Raw genomic sequence first — 14,698 nt, 5'->3', positions numbered from 1 at the left:
TAGACTCGCACTCCCTCGATGCCCTCCATCATTTGCTCCATTATGCGATGAAATACTTCGGAAGCTGATATACCAAAAGGCATGCGGTTGTAGCAATACCTGCCGAACGGAGTGTTAAACAGGCACAGCTTCCGACTGGACTCGTCCAGCTGAATTTGCCACAAGCCACGGGAGGCGTCCAGCTTGGTAAAGAATTTGGCGTGAGCCATCTCACAGGTCAATTCTTCACACTTCGAGATCGGGTAATGCTCTCGCATGATGTTGTGATTCAGGTCTTTGGGATCAATGCAAATGCAGAGTCCGCCAGAGGGTTTCTTGACGCAGACCATGGAGCTGACCCAGTCTGTGGGTTCCGTGACCTTTGAGATGATGCCCTGGTCTTGGAGCTCTCGTAGCTGTATTTTCAGACGATCTTTGAGAGGAGCCGGCACCCGGTGTGGTGCATGGATGACTGGGGTGGCATTCGGCTTGAGCAATATCTTGTAGCGATATGGGAGCGTGCCCATCCCATCAAACACACTGAGGTATTGTGCGAGAATGTCGTCCATCTCAGCCTGGAGATTCGCATTGGGCGAGGCGGTCACCGGTGTCGAGGACATGGCATGAACTCGCTCCACCTGATTTAGGAGTTTGCATGCGCGAGCACCGAGCAGGGTTGCCTTGTCAGGCCGGACGATCTCGAATCTCAACGTCGCCTTGACTTCCTTGTGAGTGACACCTAGCTGACATGACCCACTGGCAGCTATGGCATTACCATTGTAGTCAAGGAGCTGGCAGGCTGGTGGAAGAATGCTAGGTTGGTGTCGGATGCTGTCGAGGTCCGACTGTGATATGAGGTTCGCAGACGCGCCAGTGTCCAATTTAAATCGGATGCGAGACTGGTTGACCGTGATGACAGCACACCACTCGTCGTCAGGATCCACACTGAGGATCGAAAGGCGGTTGGCAGGCATGGTAGAGCCCAACTCGCGTGTGGTGATGATGCCCACCCGATATGGAGACTCGAGGCAGTCAGCATCGGGGTCCATTGGGCTGTCTGGATCAGAATCCTGCATGCCTTGTTGTACGCAGCGGACACATCTGCGCTACAGCTGAGATCACGGGCTGTTGTTCGGTGGGGCGGACCTGCAGAAGGCTGCGTGGTGGCCAGGCTTTCCACACTGTAGACAGCGCCTGCCTTTGGCTGGATATCGCCGCTTTAAATGGGCGGAGCCACAATTCGGACACGTCAAGACGCTGACGCCAGCACATTCTGTGCGCCATCGCGCATGCGCAGTGTGGTCGGCCGACGTTCGCGCATGCGCCTCAGGGTCTTCGGCCTCATCGTCCACCCGGTCGTGGCGAGCATGCGTGGGGACCCGAGAAAAGCGCGCAAAGCGGCCACTCTCCTCGATGCTCATGCCTTGCATTTTCACTATGGCCTGCACCCTTTCTGCCTCGTGGGAGGTAAGTTTTGCAGTTTCTGCCGCCCTGATGCGGGAGTAGCGATTTCTGGCAGGCTCATGGTCAACGCAGATTTCGATGGCGACGGAGAGGGTCAACTGTTTGATTTTGAGGAGCTGCTCCCGCAGGGAATTGGGTTGGACCCCAAAAACAATCTGATCCCGGATCGTGGAATCAGTCGTCGAGTCATAATTACATGACTGCGCTAGGATGCGGAGATGGGTCAAGAAGGACTGAAAAGGTTCATCCTTACCCTGAGGCCTCTGTTGGAAGATGTACCGTTCAAAGCTCTCATTCACCTCAATGCCGCAGTGGCTGTCGAATTTCAGCAGAACTGTCTTGAACTTTGTCTTGTCTTCGCCATCGGCAAATGTAAGCGAGTTATAGATGTGGATGGCGCGATCCCCCGCAGTCGACAGGAACAGCGCAATCTTTCTAGCATCCGATGCTGCCTCGAGGTCGGAGGCCTCGATGTACAGGAGGAACTTTTGTTTGAAGACTTTCCAGTTGGCGCTGAGGTTGCCGGAGATCCGGAGTTGCGAAGGAGGCTGGATCCTTTCCATGCCGCTGGATGGCTGCTTGCTGGTCATTGCAGATGCACTCGAGGTAGTTTCGTTGGATTAATAGCCCAAGACTACAGAGTTTGGTTATAAATCTTGTCGGGATAAAGGTGTTGAAGGCGGAGCTGTAGTCTATGAACAGCAGTCTCTCGTAGGTGTCCTTGTTGGTGAGGATTCGAGTGTTGATTGCAGAGCCAGTGAGATAGCGTCTGCTGTGGACGGCTGCGGTGATAGGCGAACTGCAGTGGATCGAGACCGCCTGGGAGGCTGGCAGTGATCCGTCTCATGACTAACCGCTCGAAGCATTTCAGTATAACAGACGTCAGACCAACCGGTCGGTAGTCGTTGAGACAGGCTACCTCGTTCTTCTTTGGTACTGGTATTATGGTGGTCTTCTTGAAGGAGGTGGGGACCTCAGAGCGGAGGAGTGAGGTGTTGAAGATGTCTGCGAATTCACTCGGCAGGCTCTGCAACCAATCACTGTTAGTGTACTATTGTCAATGTACTCTGTCAATTATTCTTTTATCTACTAAGTACGTGCTGTGTACATTCCCTTGGCCGCAGAAAAATACTTTTCACTGTGCTTTGGTACATGTGACAATAAATATCAATTGATCAATCTGAGTGCTTGCCCAGGTACTCCGTCGGGGCCCGTCGCTTTCCCCGGATTCACTTTCAAGAAGGCAGCTCTTACCTCCGAGGCTGTAATAGTGGGTATGGTCCAGGGCTATTGGGGCGGGTGGCACTGATGCATTGGCTGACTGCTCGAAGCGGACAAATACGTTTTGGAGCACCGACCGGGGATGAACATAACGCATGCGGATGCCCTCAGCTGACTTCCATCATCTACCAGACCGCTGGACCCCTCCGTTTCCAATGAAGTCGTCGCGTCTTTGAATTTAATGGACTCATTTCCGGTCACAGCGACCCAGATCAAGGCATGGACGCAGACGGACCCAGTGTTAGCCAGAGTCTGTCACATTGTACAGCATGAGGCTCAGCATCGGGCATTTCCAGATGGCCGACCATGAAGGTAGCGGAGTTCAGTGTGGTGGATGGTATTCGGCTATGGGGATCCCATGTAGTTATGCCTGAAAGAGGCTGTGTGGCCATCCGACAGAACATTCACAACGGCCATCCAGAGGTCTCAAAAAGCAAGATGTTGACCCGAAGTTATGCCTGGTGGCCTGGGGTGGACTCGGAAATCGAGACCCTGGCAAGATAATGTACGTGGTGCCAGGACCACCGATGCTTCCACCTGTAACACCACTCCACCCATGGGCATGGCCGTCTCCACCTTGATTTCGCGGGACCTTTTTGTGGAGCAATATTTCGGCTCACCGTGGACACCCATTCGAAGTCGTTAGGCGTACGCCGAATGTCAACGGGCCACGACCGAAAAGTTCCGCCAGACTTTCGGTGTCCGTGGAATCCCGGAGGTTTTAGTGTCAGACAACAGCACGGCATTCATCAGTGCGGAGTTCGGGGATTTTTTGCGACTTAATGGCGTCCGCCACGTGACGACTGTGCCTTACCACCCATTATCCAATGGTTTAGCCGAACGGGCATCGCAGGCTTTCAAATTGGGGATTTGGAATCAGACCTCAGGGTCCCCAGAAACCCGTTTGGCCCAGTTTTTGATTTATTACTGCACTGTGCCACACGCCACCCCCGGGCTGGCACCTTCTGAGCTGTTGATGGGACATTGGCTGCGCACACGGCTGGACCACTCCCTGCCCGATATTGGGGAACAGGTCCGGAGCTCCTCCACTCAAGGCGAACTGGAACCGTCAGGGAATTTGCCGTGGGCGACGCGGTTTATGAATGAAATTCCACAGACCGAGCATTATGGATTCCAGGGCTTGTAATCCAGCGGTCAGGACCAGTCCCTTACTCAGTGCAGGTGCAAGTGAAGGAATCGAACAGACACGTGGACAACCTCCGCAGCCACACCCAAGAGGTACTCATGTATGGCCCAGAGCTCCCGAGACCGGTGATAACGCTTCTTGAGGGTGACATAGAAAATAGAACATAGAAAATACAGCACAGAACAGGCCCTTCGGCCCACGATGTTGTGCCAAACCTTTGTCCTAGATGTGGGACATGCCCCACAATTTTGAAATGCAGGGTGCCAATAACTTGAATCCAGATTCTGACATGGAGGCACAACCCACTGAGGTCGCGGATGCATTGGCACCCGGAATTTCAAAATTGCCAATGCATCCGCGACCTCGGTCAGTTGTGCCTCCATGTCAGAATCTGGATCCGAGTTCTTGGCACCCAGTACGGTACCGCTGCTCAGGCGATCGGCCTGAAATCGGTGCTCTCCGATACGTTATGCACTGAGTGCTGCATTTGGGTGCATTTGAGTGCTGTAGTGAGAGTTTGGTGACTGAGGGAGTTAGGTGAGGAGGGAGCAAGGTGCTCCTTTCATTTCATTTCCTGAAGGAGAATGAAGGGAGCCGGGAGTTTACAGAGAGTGCAGCTGACTGGGAGCAGAGTCGGAGGGCGGAATTCCAGTTGTTCCACAGGACAGCTGCATTCTGCAAGGTAAGAGTTGTTTGTTTTGGGGTTTTTCAAGTTTTAATTTTTCAAAATTTTATTTTTTGTGTTCGTTTTGTTTTTTGGGGGCAGCACGCTATCTTTGCATCATTTTGCTGAATCACCAATTTTAGAGGGTTCACTTGGGAGAGTAGCAACACTATATATCTATTTTTTTAAAGGGCCTAACGGGTGTTTAATCTTTTCTTTATTTTCCCCCCTTTAAATCTCTTTGTGAATTAAGATCAGAGGGGATGGAGGTTAGGGAAGTTGCATGCTCCTCCTGTAGGATGTGCGTGGTGAGGGATACCACCAGGAACTGCACCCAACTCCAGCTCCTCAGAGACCGCGTTAGGGAACTGGAGCTGGAGCTGGATGAACTTTGGATCATCCGGGAGGCAGGGGGGTTGAAAGAGAAGAGTTACAGGGAAGTAGCCACACACAAGATACAGGACAAGAGTAGCTGGGTTACAGTAAGGGGAAGGAAAGCGAACGGGCAGACAGTGCAGGGATCCCTCGTGGCCATTCTCCTTCAAAACAAGTATACCGTTTTGAATGCTGTTGGGGGGGATGACCTACCGGAGGAAGGCGCTAGCGGCCAGGTCTCTGGCACTGAGTCTGGCTCTGTGGCTCAAAAGGGAAGGGGGAGAATGGAATAGCAATAATGATAGGAGACTCAATGGTTAGGGGAATAGATAGGGGAGATTCTGTGGTCGCGAGCGAGACTCCCGGAACGTATGTTTACTCCCAGGTGCCAGGGCCAGGGATGTCTCGGATCGAGTCTACAGGATTCTTAAGGGGGAGGGGGAGCAACCAGAAGTCATGGTGCACATAGGCACCAACGACATAGCTAAAATAAGGGATGAGGATCTAAAAAGTGATTTTAGGGAGTTAGGTTGGGAGCTAAAGAGCAGTGATATCTGGATTGCTACCGGTGCCACGTGCAAGTGAGGCAAGGAACAGAGAACGAGTGCTGCTGAACACGTAGCTGCAGGGCTGGCGCAGGAGGGAAGGCCTCAGATTTATGGATCATTGGGATATCTTCTGGGGAAGGTGGGACCTGTACATGAAGGTCGGATTGCACCTAAACTGGAGGGGCACCAATATACTGGGTGGGAGGTCTGCTAGAACTCTTCAGGAGGGTTTAAGCTAGTTTGGCAGGGGGATGGGAACCAGAGCTATGGATCAGAGGATAGGGTAGCTGTTGAACAGGCAGAAATAGTATGCAGCTAGTCTGTGAGGAAGGATAGACAGTTGATAGGGCAAAGTTGCACTCAGTGGAATGGTTTAAAGTGTGTCTGTTTCAATGCAAGGAGTGTCAGGAATAAGGGAGATGAACTTAGAGCATGGGTCAGTTCTTGGAACTGCGATGTTGTGGCCATTATGGAGACGTGGATTTCACAAGGGCAGGAATGGTTGTTAGATGTTCCGGGGTTTAGATGTTTTCAGAAGAATAGGAAGGGAGGTAAAAGAGGAGGGGGAGTGGCACTGTTAATTAGGGAGTGCACCACAGCTGCAGAAAAAGAATTAGTTGAGGAGGGTTTGTCTACTGAGTCAGTATGGGTGGAAGTCAGAAACAAGAAAGGAGCAGTCACTTTATTGGGAGTTTTCTATAGACCCCCCAATAGCAGCAGAGAGATAGAGGAACAGATTGGGCGGCAGATCTTGGAAAAGTGCAGAAGTAACAGAGTTGTTGTCATGGGTGACTTCAACTTCCCTAATATTGACTGGAACCTCCTTAGTGCAAATGGTTTGGATTGAGCAGATTTTGTCAGGTGTGTACAGGGAGGATTCCTGACTCAATATGTAGTTTGGCCGACTAAGGGGGAGGCCATATTGGCCTTGGTGCTCGGCAACAAACCAGGCCAGGTGTCAGATGTCTCGGTGGGAGAGCATTTCGGTGACAGTGACCACAACTCTTTGACCTTTACCATAGTCATGGACAGGGATAGGAACATACAGTATGGGAAGGTATTTAATTGGGTTGGGGAAATTATACTGCTAATAGACAGGAGCTGAGGAGCATAAAGTGGGAACAATTGTTCTTGAGGAAATGCAGAACAGTAATGTGGGGGCTGTTTAAGGAGCACCTGCTGCGAGTGCTGAATAGTTTTGTCCCACTGAGACGAGGAAGGAATGGTAAGGTGAAGGAGCCTTGTATGACAAGAGAAGTGGAGCTTCTAGTCAAGAGGAAGAAGGAAGCTTACGTAAGGTTGAGGAGGCAAGGATCTGACTAGGCTCTAGAGAGTTACAAGGTAGCCAGAAAGGAACTCAAAAATGGACTGAAGAGAGCTAGAAGGGGACATGAAAAAGCCCTGGCGGGAAGGATTAGGGGAAATCCCAAGGCGTGGTACACTTATGTGAGAAATAAAAGCATGATCAGAGTGAGAGTAGGGCCGTTCAGGGATAGTGGAGGGAACTTGTGCCTAGAGTCTGAGGAGATGGGGAGGTCCTAAATGAATATTTTGCTTCAGTATTCATGAGAGAGAGAGACCTTGTTGCTCATGACAACAGTGTGAACTAGGTTAATAGACTTGAACAGGTTGATATTAAGAAGGAGGATGTGCTGGAAATTTTGAAAAGCATTGGGATAGATAAGTCCCGTGGGCCTGACGGGATATACCCAAGGTTACTACGGGAAGCGAGGGAGGAGATTGCTGCTGGCGATGATCTTTGCATCTTCACTCTCCACTAGAGTAGTACCGAATGACTGGAGGGAGGCGAATGTTGTTCCCCTGTTCAAGAAAGGGAATAGGGAAATCCCTGGGAATTACATACCCATCAGTCTTATGTCTGTGGTGAGCAAAATATTGGAAAGGATTCTGAGAGATAGGATTTATGATTATTTAGAAAAACATAGTTTGATAAAAGATAGTCAGCATGTCTTTGTGAGCGGCAGGTCATGCCTTGCAAGCCTCATTGAATTCTTCGAGGATGTGACGAGACACATTGATGAAGATTGGGCAGTGGATGGGATGTATATGGATTTCAGTAAGGCATTTGATAAGGTTCCCCATGGGAGGCTCATTCAGAAAGTTAGGGGGCATGGGAGACAGGGAAATTTGGCTGTCTGGATACAGAATTGACTGGCTGAAAGAAGACAGCGAGTGGTAGTGGATGAAAAGTATTCCGCCTGGAGGTCAGTAACCAGTGGTGTCCCGCAAGGATCTGTTCTGGGACCTCTGCTCTTTGTGGTTTTTATAAATGACTTTGATGAGGAAGTGGAAGGGTGGGTTAGTAAGTTTGCCGATAACACAAAAGTTGGGGGAGTTGTAGATAGTGTTGAGGGTTGTTGCAGGTTACAACAGGACATTGGCAGGATGCAGAGCTGGGCTGAGGAGTGGCAGCTGGAGTTCAACCTAGATAAATGTGAAGTGATTCATTTTGGAAGGTCGAATTTGAATGCTGAATACAGAGTTAAAGGTAGGATTCTTGGAAGTGTGGAGGAACAGAGGGATCTTGGGGTCCACATACATAGATCCCTCAAAGTTGCCACCCAGGTTGATAGGGTTGTTAAGAAGGCGTATGGTGTGTTGGCTTTCACTAACAGGGGGATTGAGTTTAAGAGCCACAAGGTTTTGCTGCAGCTTTATAAAACTCTAATTAGACCACACTTGGAATATTGTGTCCAGTTCTGGTCGCTTCATTATAGGAAGGATGTGGATGCTTTGGAGAGGGTACAGTGGAGATTTACCAGAATGCTGCCTGGACTGGAGGGCACGTCTTATGAAGAAAGGTTGAGGGAGCTTGGGCTTTTCTCACTGGAGCGAAGAAGGCAGAGAGGTGACTTGATAGGAGTGTACAAGGTGATGAGAGGCATGGATAGAGTGGATAGCCAGAGACATTTCCCCAGGGTGGAAATGGCTGTCATGAGGGGACATAATTTTAAGGTGATTGGAGGAAGGTATAGGGGAGATGTCAGAGGTCGGTTCTTTACACAGAGAGTGGTGGGTGTGTGGAATGCACTGTCAGCAGAGATGGTGGAGTCAGAGTCATTAGGGACATTTAAGCGACTCTTGGACAGGCACATGGACAGCAATAAACTGAAGGGGTGTAGGTTAGGTTGATCTTAGATTAGGATAAATGGTCGGCACAACATCGTGGGCTGAAGGGCCAGTTCTGTGCTGTACTGTTCTATGTTCTATGTTATACACCGCCAGACCCAGCACAAAGGACCCCCAAAAGACAGCCTCAGACAAAGCGCACAAAAGAACTTGCCCCTCAAAGCGTCAAAATTGAAGACGTGTTGGCCTTGGACGAGGGGGGCGGGGGGGTGGAGGGGCTGTTCTAACCTAAGCCAGGGTCATGGGGTCTGTATCATCAGGTTCTCCGTGGCCTTACCCGAGTACGATATTCCAATGAAGGCTACACCCTTAACCAGGTGATTAGAGAGTGTATTCCGCAAGTTTATTAAATCCTTTTGTTTCTTAAATGTGATTGCTTCCTTTGTGGTCACCCGCCTGGATCTCAGTTTATTTTTAAGAAGAGGAGGGGAGTCCTCCCTCGGGTCATTGGCCCAAATATTTATCACTCAACCAAGGTCACTATAAAATACATATCTGGTCATTATTACAATGCTGTTTGCCAGACCTGGCTGTGCACAAGTTGGCTGCTGTGTTTCTACGTTACGATTGTAATTGACTGTTGAAGCACTTTGGAAAGTGCTTGGGACATGAAAACATTAATAATTGCAAGTCTTCCTTGCAGTGAACAAATGACTCACTCATATATGGTAATAAGCTCCATACAAGCATTGTAGGTTTTGTGCTCTTGTGTAACGGATATGCTGTATTTACAAAGGGAAAGAGACAGGATGGTGATTTTATTGTTAAAGTAATTTCAGCAACTGAAGTTCTGTCAAATGAGGCCATTCTTAATTTCTCAGGTCATTATGAGAACCTCAGTCTCTCCCGCCCCTCGTCCTATTACAAATTGTTCTGCTTCGTTTGTCAGCATCACAGACTAATATCTATATTTCACCATCATTTCCATGGGCAGTGCAATCTTCTGACCTCCGACCTGGCTACTATGGTGAGACAGGAGGATCTCCAGCTGCCATCCCACGGTGGAGTACCATCTCCTGCTGAGTAGCCACGACTGTGAAAATTTACCAAGTGGAAATAATCTGAAGATGGACCTTGAAGATTTCCAGTGTTAGGGTTGCGACTATTTCCTTTGACAGCTTGTTCCATTGTGGGATTGGTCTTGGGGAGAAAGTTTGTTGATACACTGTCTCGGAGTGGTCTCTGTAGTTTGTGTGGATGGCAAATTCAGCCAAAATTTGGGCCGAAGTCTGGTGGTGGAAGCAGAAAGTTGGAGTGGCTTCCGGTGCGGGGTGGGTGACCACATCGAAATATGTGCTGCCAACCTCATTAATTATACAGCCGCAAGATGCAAGCTGTGTTTCAATGGCAGGATGGGCAGAGAGCCCCAGCAGCCCATATTTAAAAGTCACTTGGACAACCATTCAATCATTGTGCCTGGAGCTTTGGAGAGCCGGAAAATATCAAAGAGAAGGCCCCACGCTTCAGCAATGTCTCCGGGGGAACCTCCTCCAGGCCACCGTGGGATGGCAGCTGGAGATCCTCCTGTCTCACCACAGTGGCCAGGTAGGAGGTCAGAAGATTGTTCAGCGCCTGTGCTGTTCTCAAGAGCACAGACCTACAGAAAGTGGGGGAATGATCTCATTCGCTCCGCTCAGGGATGTGAACCAGCTTGCTCTCCAAACTTACATCAGCAGCGGACTTTTCTCATCTTTCACGGGATGTGGATAGTGCTGGTTAAGTCATCATTTTTATGATGCCATTTTTATGATGACCACTGCAGTCCATGTGGCATGGATACATCTCCAGCACTTTCGGGGGGGGGGGGGAACTGACAAAATTGTGACCACCAGCAGTGAAAGAACATTTCACAGATCCAAGTCCGGATTTATGGCCGGGAGGGGAGCTTATACAGGCGGCGATTCCTTTGTCTTTCTTGATAGGTAGGGTTCACGGATTTTGAAGGCGCCATCAAATGAGTCTGGATAAATTACTGCAGTGTATCTTGTGTGTGGTACACACGGCTGTCACTAAAACAGAGGCAAAGTAAGTTGATGTTGGGGTACCAATCAGACAGGACACTTGCCCCTGGATGGTGTCCAGCTTCCTCATTGTTGTTGGGGCTGCATTCAACCAGGCAAGTGGAGAGTATTCCATCACACTCCTGACTTGTGCCTTGTAGATGATGGACAGGATTGGGGTGGGGGTGTCTGGCGGATGAGATACTCTCCACAAGATTTTCAGCCTTGGGCCTGTGCGAACTCTCAATCGATCCGTCGAGATACAGGACAAATGGTTCACAGCAGGAGGGAGAGGGAAGAGGAGGTTGGGATGGCAGAGCTGAAACAACTCTCTCAATTTGAGCAGCAGGCTGTAGAACTGTCAAGGGGGGGGTGTAAGGTTCCAGGTGAGCGACCACACGGAAGCGATGACTGTTAGAAAATCTCCCCCCCCCCGGTTAGAGGGGCGGGGCTTCCCCTTAACAAGGGGGAACACTCAACATAAAGATCCTGACCTGGGTGCAGGTCAGGGGAGGGGGGGGAGGGGGGGTTGGTCCTTTGGGGAGAGGAGTTGTAATTTTGTTATTTGCGCACCCCGTAATAAACCTTTTTGTTCATTCCTATCCAACCCATGCGGCCCTTGGTTTCATCGACTGTGCGATTTTCCAACACATGATGGAAAAAGTCCTGTGGGGCCTACGCAGGGAAGCCGTCTACCTGGATGACGTACTCATCACAAGGACACCAGTTGGAATGGGGCCTTCCCCACAGCATAAGGCATTCTAAGAGTTCACGTGGCAGTTGGCCTCCGAGAAGCTGCTGACACTCTTTGACCAATAAAAAACACATATCCTGATGTGCGACGCTTCCCCTTATAAGACCATAAAACCAAAAGACATAGGAACAGAAATTAGACCACTCAGCCCATCGAGTCGGCTCCGCCATTCAATCACAAGACCATAAGACATAGGAGCAGAATGAGGCCACTTGGCCCATCGAGTCTGCTCCGTCATTCAATCATGGCTGATATTTTTCTCATTCCCATTCTCCTGCCTTCTCCCCATAACCCCTGATCCCCGTATTGATCAAGAACCTATCTATCTCTGACTTAAAGACTCTCAGTGATTTGGCCTCCACAGCTTCTGCGACAAAGAGTTCCACAGATTCACCACCCTCTGGCCGAAGAAATTCCCCCTCATCTCTGTTTTAAAGGATCGTCTCTTTAGTCTGAGATGGTGTCCTCTGGTTCTAGTTTTTCCTACAAGTGGAAACATCCTTTCAACGTCCACTCTATCCAGGCCTCGCAGTATCCTGTAAGTTTCAATAAGATCCCCCCTCATCCTTCTAAACACCAACGAGTACAGACCCAGAGTCCTCAACTGTTCCTCAGACGACAAGTTCTTCATTCCAGGGATCATTTTTGTGAACCTCCTCCGGACCCTTTCCAAGGCCAGCACACCTTTCCTTAGATACGGGGCCCAAAACTGCTCACAATACTCCAAATGGGGTCTGACCAGAGCTTTATACAGCCTCAGAAGTATATCCCTGATCTTGCATTCTAACCCTCTTGACATGAATGCTCACATTGCATTTGCCTTCTTAACTGCCGACTGAATCTACACATTAATCTTAAGAGAATCTTTAACAAGGACTCCCAAGTCCCTTTGTGCTTCTGATTTTCTAAGCATTTCCCCATTCCGAAAATAATCTATGCCTAAATTCCTCCTTCCAAAGTGCATAACCTCACAGTTTTCCACATTGTATTTCATTTGCCACTTCATTGCCCACTCTCCTAGCTTGTCCAAGTCCTTCTGCAGCCCCCTTGCTTCCTCAATACTACCTGTCCCTCTACAGATCTTTGTATCATCTGAAAACTTAGCAACAGTGCCTTCAGTTCCTTCTTCCAGATCAGTAATGTATATTGTGAAAAGTGGTGGTCCCAGCACAGACCACTGAGGCACGCCGCTAGTCACCGACTGCCATCCTGAAAAATACCCCTTTAGCCCCATTTCTGCCAGTCAGCCAATCCTCTATCCCTGCCAGGATAGAGGATTGGCTCTTACCCTGAACACCATGGACTTTTAACATATTTAACAGTCTCCTATGCAGCATCTTGTCAAAGGCCTTCTGGAAATCTAAATAAATCACATCTACTGGTTCTCCTTTGTCTAACTTCCTTGTTACCTCCTCAAAGGACACTAACAGATTTGTCAGACATGACCTCCCTTTGACAAAGCCGTGCTGACTCAGTCCTATTTTATCATGCACTTCCAAGTACTTCGCTATCTCATCTTTAATAATAGACTCTAAAACCTTACCAATGACTGCAGTCAGGCTCACCGGCCTATAACCTCCCGTCTTCTACCTCTCTCCCTTCTTAAACAGTGGTGTTACATTCACCACTTTCCAGTCCTCTGGGACCCTTCCTGCCTCCAGTGATTCCTGAAATATCATCACCAATGCCTCCACAATTTCCTCAGCTATCTCTTTTAGGACCCTGGGTTGTAGTCCATCCAGTCCAGGTGACTTATCCACCTTCAGATCTTTCAGTTTCCCCAGCCCCTGATTCTCCTGGAGCTCTGGCATCCCACTGGTGTCTTCCACCGTGAAGACTGATGCAAAGTAACAATTCAGTTTGTCTGCTATTTCTTTGATTCTTATTATTACTTTCCAGCCACATTTTCCAGTGGCCCAATGTCTATTTTTGCCTCTCTTTTACCTTTTATATATTGAAAAAACTCTTCCTATCTTCCTTTATATTACTAGCCAGCTTGCACTCATATTTCATCTTCTCCCCCCTTATTGCTTTTTTAGTTGTCCTCTGCTTGCTTTTAAAGGCTTCCCAATCCTCTGGCCTCCCACTAAATCTCGCCACTTTGTATGCTTTTTCTTTAGCTTTTATGCTGTCCTTGATATCCCTCGTCAGCTATGGATGCCTTGTCCTCCCCTTAGCATGTTTCCTTCTCCTTGGGATGAATTTCTGTTGTACCTCTCTAATAACCCCCCAAAACGCCTGCCATTGCTGTTCCACTGTCTTCCCTGCTAGGCTCCTTTTCCAATCAACTCTGGCCAGCTCCTAACAATGCAAACCCTCCCCCTTTGCCCATCTTCCTGTCCTTTCGATGGGACATATATCCTTGGATATTTAGATCCCAGCCTTGATCCCCTTGCAACCACGTCTCTGTGATGCCCACAGCATTGTACCGTCCAATTTGAATGTGCACAACAAAGGCGGAGGAGCCTTGTTGGCACACCGGATACCCGATGGGTCGGAGTGACCGATAGCTTTTGTGTCTCGCACATGTCTCGCACAGTGACCGACGCTGTGCGGAACTAAGCCCAAATCAAGAAGGGGGCCTGGCTGTTGTACTTTGGTGTGAGGAAGCCCCACCAGTCTGTCTACAACTACGCATTCATGGTCTATACCAACCACAAACCTTTATTTAGATGATTCAAAGAGGATCAAGTGATTCCCCCAGCCACGTCTGCCAGGGTCCAATGATGGGTGTCAGTCTTAGCAGCATTCCAGTACCCACTGAAACACCGCCCGGGCACACGGACACACCGATGCATTGAGCTGCCTGCCTGCCTGCCCCTTTCCACAAGACCACCAGCACCAGCCTCAGCCGCAGAAGAAGTCGCGGTCCCTGCACTTCATGGATTCATTGCCGGTCATGGTCGCTCACATAGAAGAGTGGATCCAGACGGACCCACAGCTAGCTCAGGTCCGACACATGGTCCAGTACGAGGGCCAACACAGAGCTTTGGCCGATGATCTGTGGAACTATATGCTGGAGTTGAGCGTGGAGATCGGCTTCGGATTGAGGGGGACATGGGTGGTCATCCCGGAACACGGTCAAGAACACGGTGTGCTCTTACTACAAGATTCCACAAAGGGCATCCAAAATGAAGATGCTGACCCGCATCTATGTTTGGTGGCCGGGGTAGACTCGGACATCGAGAAAGTGACCCAGCTCTGAGGTCCATGGGGCAGCCAGCTTCATGTCCGCCCATTTCAGGGGACGACATTCCTCATTATGGGAGACACCCACTCGAAGTGGCTCGAGGTCCACAAAGTGCATCCTGTGACCACAAAGACAACTGTGGATAA

Source organism: Scyliorhinus torazame, chromosome 5 (genome assembly GCF_047496885.1).
Source record: "Scyliorhinus torazame isolate Kashiwa2021f chromosome 5, sScyTor2.1, whole genome shotgun sequence".
In the NCBI taxonomy this organism is placed as follows: domain Eukaryota; kingdom Metazoa; phylum Chordata; class Chondrichthyes; order Carcharhiniformes; family Scyliorhinidae; genus Scyliorhinus; species Scyliorhinus torazame.
Note: the sequence above shows the minus strand (reverse complement) of the source record.